The 5,369-nt window shown below is 43.0% G+C and overlaps 1 long non-coding RNA gene across 1 annotated transcript; it reads right to left on the bottom strand.

Annotated features, from left to right (window-relative positions):
- Nucleotides 1-1,520: 1,520 nt before the first annotated feature.
- LOC133212703 (uncharacterized) lies at nt 1,521-4,427 on the bottom strand. The gene is made up of 2 exons (XR_009725580.1): nt 3,406-4,427; nt 1,521-1,867 (listed from the first exon to the last, which is right to left on the bottom strand). It is a non-coding gene; the product is annotated as an uncharacterized LOC133212703 (long non-coding RNA).
- Nucleotides 4,428-5,369: the final 942 nt, after the last annotated feature.

Raw genomic sequence — 5,369 nt, 5'->3', positions numbered from 1 at the left:
AAGGATCTTAAGGCATCCCAAGTTAAGATAAAACTGAGTTTTTCTTGATTCTATTCTGAGTCTCACTTTGAGGGAAACTCCATTACATCAGAGTTGGTTAAGCAAGCAGCAGCACAGAGCTGTTTGGGCTCCTCATACCATTTCCTTGCTGCTGGCTGGAGCCGGGTATGTTATAATCCACCTCTGCGCCAGCTCAGGATTTGTCTAGAAGTGCTATTCTCTTTCATCAGGGAAAAAGACACATGCCGTTCATTTAAATGAAAAATGCATAATGTCTTTTCCTCTTCAGAGGAAACCTGCAAGAGAATTTTTCATTTCAGAAGCTTTCCACTGAAAACCTGCTTTTTTGCCAAGGAATATTTTTTAAAATTCCTTTTTCCATTTGATTAAAACAAACATAATTTTAAAAGCAGCAAACCTAGGATGTTTAAAATATTCTCTTTAAATTAAAAGCTCTGGTTGCTTTGTGGGACTTTGAGATGAGCTGAAGTTTGCCTTGATTCAGACTGGAGCACCAAATTTCTTCTCTACTGTTTATTTTTTGTTTTGTTTTGTTTTGTTTGTGGGTCGTTGTTGGTTTTTTTTGTTTGTTTGTTTTTGTTGTTGTTTTGCAAACTTTAGGAGTTGCTGAACTTTTGTCTGACTTATGAGAGCAAAATACATAAAACATCTCCCCTGCTCTTCAGAACAGCAATACTGTATGCTTCCTTACTCTAATTTGTCATATTTCTTTTAGCAGGAAGGGAAGCTCCAGGCAAAGCCTGACACTGCCATATATGTTCGACAAGTGGGCTTCATAATTTGCTCCAATCTCCCTGATTTGTAGCCATTTTTGGCTTCTCGTTCTGCCTTCTGTCTCTAGAAGGGCTGTCCCCCTCCAGCCTCAGGGCAGTGAGCTTGATGTGGGAAAGGCTGCCTTGCCTCTCCTGGTCTGTCCCCATGCTGGAGTAAATGTGAGGTGCATAATGAGGTTATTAGGATGATTATAAGAAGACAATGATGTGAACTGTGTTATCTCCTCTGGGACTTCGACTGAGGTGACTATGTGGGAGACTGGAAGTTGCAGCAAGGTAAGAAAGAGGAGGGTGGGAGTGAGACTGGGGAGCCTTAACTTGGGCTGTGATGCTAAGGAAGGTCTTAACTGACTCTGGGGTTAGGCTCCTCTTGAGGCAGCTTCCAACTTGTGCAGATCGTCATTTTAATTCTTTCTGCAATGAAAGAAACTCAATTTATTCTTGCTCCTTAAAATCCCACTCTGCTCCAAGAGCAGATGGGGTCCTGGGGAGTGTTGTGGAGATTCAGACCCTTCCCATAGGCTGGACCAGGTGAAGAGTTTCCATCTCAGTTCTGCAACAAATGCTTCCCAAAAAATTTCATTCAGCTCATCCATAGGTCAAATAAACCCTGCAAAAACTCCACACTGAGGGAAAAATCCATATTTATTTTACCTACGGGAATCTCTGCTTCAGGATTCAGCTTTCTGAAGTACCTTGCTTGGGATGGAAAGGGTTGCAGGCAGCTCAAAGCATAAAGATTTTAAAAGGGAGAACATTACAAGGGCATTCTCCTAGCTGAAGGCAAGATCCTGCTGGGCTGCTATGCTCCAGTGCCTTGCAGGAGAGATGTATCCTTCTGTCCCGGCTTCTGTCTCCCTGTATCTGAGCACATCAGAAGTTTAAGTGCACTTATTGTCAGAGAATATCTCTGAGGGGGTTTGGTCCATTCCCCCATGCTCACAGAAGGGGTTTTGGATTCTGAAGTGCTGCCTGGGAAAGCAGTGACCCTTGCAAGCTTGAGTTGTCATCCTGAAGTTGTCAGAGTTGCTGGGCTGTGTCTTCATCTGCAGCAGTCATACCTCTCCTTTTGCCTATGGAGAGACAGAAATAAATAAATCAGGGGTTATTAATCAGATTAATTGTAAAACTTACACAAATCACTGCCCTCTTTCCCAGTCTATAATCACTTGCCTTCGACAATCGATCAGATAGTGCCAGTCAATATTTTAGTCTTTTTCAATACCAAGGCAGCAGTACTATGGTTTGTGCATTGGGCAGGGATAGTATAGACCACGCAATTATTATTGCCATTATTTTAATAAAGACTGGGAAGAGTGAAGTTCACCTGCTACAATGGGAACTTTGGACAAATGCACCAGGAAAATGACAAATATAAACTTTCAGCTGTTTTGCTTTTGGTCTGCATTTATTTCCTATCTGGTTGAAACCTCCTGCAAAAAGCTCTACTGGACCTGCATGCAGGGAGGTCTTGGCTGAGTTTCAACCACTGTAGCTTCAGTTCTGCCTTGTTTTTGAATCTAATATTCAAGTTATAACTGAGTTCCCTCTCAGCAGAGCTGTCAATAGGGGAGAGGGAGATTATACCTGTTCTCCCAATTGGAAAAAAATCTGCTATTACTAGTGAAATGTTGAGACTTTAGAAATGCAAGTCAGTTCTTCATTTTAATAATGGAGAACTGACTGTATGGGTGGGAGAAGCAATATGACTACTAATTACACACAAATTCTCTATTTCTTTTAATTGTTTCCATAACTTGATTTACTTTTGAAATACTCTGTGAATACTTTGCTTATTTACTGTCTCTTCATATTACTATCACTTTTCCTGCCCTGACTGATGAGGCACATTCATCATTTCTTTTCATTTGGTATGGACAGGTATAGTTGGTCTTAATATAGGAGCTTCCTTAGAAAAGGAGCTTCTGGCAAAATGGCTAATATAAATTTAAAACAGAATAAGTGATCTATAGGGAAGAGGTAGAAGTAGTTTGAAACTGAAGAAAACACTTCATGAACATCACTTCAAGAGCAAGGAAGAAGATCTAAGCAGGATCAACTTATTTTGTAGATAAGGTGTCCTGGTTTCTGCTGGATTAGAGGTAATTTTCTTCCAACTTTCAAGTTGGAAGTGTTTTCAACATTATTCTCATGTTAAATTCGAAACACAGCACTGTACCTGCTACTAGGAAGAAAATTAACTCTATCCCAGTATAAACCAGGACATGGGGAAAGGAAAAGCTTGGGTCAGTATAACTGGGGAGATCAAAGAACAAGTATTGAGACTGTGTCTTTCCTTGGTCCTTAGGCCATCAAGGTTCCAGTGAAATACCTCCAGAAGCATTTCTGAATGGCTTTAGGACTTCACTTGGACATTCAGGCTTAACTAGAAAGGTACAGCCACAGTGTCTGCATAACCCCTAGTGTACAGCATATTAACAGACACAGATGCATGCATTTATCCTTGTGTGTGTCAGGACAGCAGGGGAATACAGCTCAATTTCTATGACATCAGAGGAAGATGTTGCTAACCCGACCCTCTTCAGCAAACCTTTTGCTTCCTTTCCATATTGCTGCCTTTCTGCACATTTTGGTCACACGGTGAGCCTACCTGTTATGCCTCAGAGATGTTCCTCCTGCTTCTGTAGGTAGCCAAAAATACTTACTAGCTTTCTCTCCTTTATTGCTGCATCCAGGGATCCAGCCAGGTGTTTCTTGCTCAGCTGCATGCCCAGTTCTCTTCTTCTTTCCCACCTATTGCAATAGCATTTCTTCCTCCTGTGGAGCTGTTGGACAGCTGTGTTCAGCTACAGACTGCAGCTACTGTCCTCCTTTGCCCACGCTTGCTGAAAAAGAGGCTGTAACAGCTATTTTAATTTCCTCAGGTTTAGCTTCAGCTTACTGCTTCTTGGCTCGAAGGACCCTTACATAAATCTAACCTAACCAGTTTTCGTCCAAGATTCAAGACCTATTCTGTATCTTATTTCCCGTATGCTCTTTATAATTCTTTGTCTGTGGACAATTTTTGCTTCTAATTTTGCAGTGCAAGTAACCTAAACTGGCTGAAATAAGTGTTTCAAAGATGACTTGATTGTAAGCCAGCGCTGGGGGCTGCCTTATATAGATGTTTCCTAAGCATTTTCTTCAGAAATAGTCAGCCCAAAAGCTGGTCTCAGAGGAGGGTCGTGGTTCAGAGTTATCAACGCAGGTTTTTATGAATCATGAGACTCGCACTCAAATTTAAATTCAGATAAAACATGCCAATTGAAGTGTATCTTTCCCTTGTCACTTCTGCAGAGAAAGATTTTATTAACACCAATTGCATGGAAACAGGGGTCAGCTGCAGTGCCCCCATGTAGATAAAAAGACATTAATGCACTTAGGCTGTGACAGCAAAGTGCAGCTGGTTTTATTTAATGTTCCTTCTAGATCCAGTGGGAGTTTTGAGTGAATGCTGCTGGACTCAGGCTGAGTTCAATGACAGATCCCTGGGGCAGAAAGGCTGTGAAGGAGCATCCTGTGGCAAGTAGTGTTGGTAGCAAGATCTCGAGTGGCCCCAGTTTATGTGGTAGCATGTTGTGAGGACCTTGGGATCACTGGAAATGAGTGAAGGATGCTGGATCTGAGGACCAACAGATGATCACAGGCAAATCCTGCCCAGACACCTGCCAAGCTGCAGTGGCTGGTTGCTGGCATACCTAGTGTCAAAGGGCTGGGAGCATACATGGAGTTATTTCTACCACTCACTTGCCTGAGCTCAAGCCACTGTCAAGGTTTGTGTATCCTGGTCTTTTCTTTCCAACAGATTCGTTTTTCACTAGCTCTAATTACTGTCAGTGCTGGAGATGAACTGTAGCCTGACCCAAGCAATGGATCTGGAAAGCTTTGGGAAAGGACTGTCGTTGATGTGAGAACACGCATCCACAACCCAGTCCGGAGTCCTGCATCCACTGTGATTTCTCTCGCAGGGTCCCTGAGCAGAAAGGCCGTGGCCCTTGCACAGAGCACAGGGCAGGAATGCACATTTCCCAGTCCCATGATACTGTCCGCAGCATGATGTGATGCTGCTGCGACTTCCTCCATTGCAAGCTCAATCACAAGCCTTGTCTCATATCACAGGACAGCATTGTTAAAAAGGCTGAGGTTTTAAAGCTCTGCTGCGCACTCTGCTCCTGCCTGGCGTAGCCAGCTGTGATGATGGATGTATCTCTCTGTCCTCGGCAGGAATTGTACAACACCTCATGACTGTGATGCCCTGTCAATTAGTACATCTTCTTCCATCAAGCAGACTATTTTGATGAGCCTGAAGCCGGCTTCCTGAGGTGTGGGCTGCAACCTGCCTGTGCCTTTTGCAGCACATGCACCATCTCCCTGCTGAAGGGGGTGGGAGCTGCTTCTGGAAAAGCTTTCTCCTTCTAGGTCATCTAATTTGAACCTTTCTACTAAATAGGCTGCTTGACATTTTTTGATATAAAGGTCAACATCCTCTGATAGACTCCCGGATTTTAAGGTAAGTGGAGGAAATGGCATTGGTAGGCTGATTTTGATAATGATACTAATCTTGTATCTGATCTT

Source organism: Neopsephotus bourkii, unplaced genomic scaffold, assembly GCF_033783945.1.
Source record: "Neopsephotus bourkii isolate Nb327-2 ecotype Australia unplaced genomic scaffold, CSIRO-AGI_Nbou_v1 NB_739, whole genome shotgun sequence".
In the NCBI taxonomy this organism is placed as follows: domain Eukaryota; kingdom Metazoa; phylum Chordata; class Aves; order Psittaciformes; family Psittacidae; genus Neopsephotus; species Neopsephotus bourkii.
This window is presented reverse-complemented; position numbering and strand designations above follow the sequence as displayed.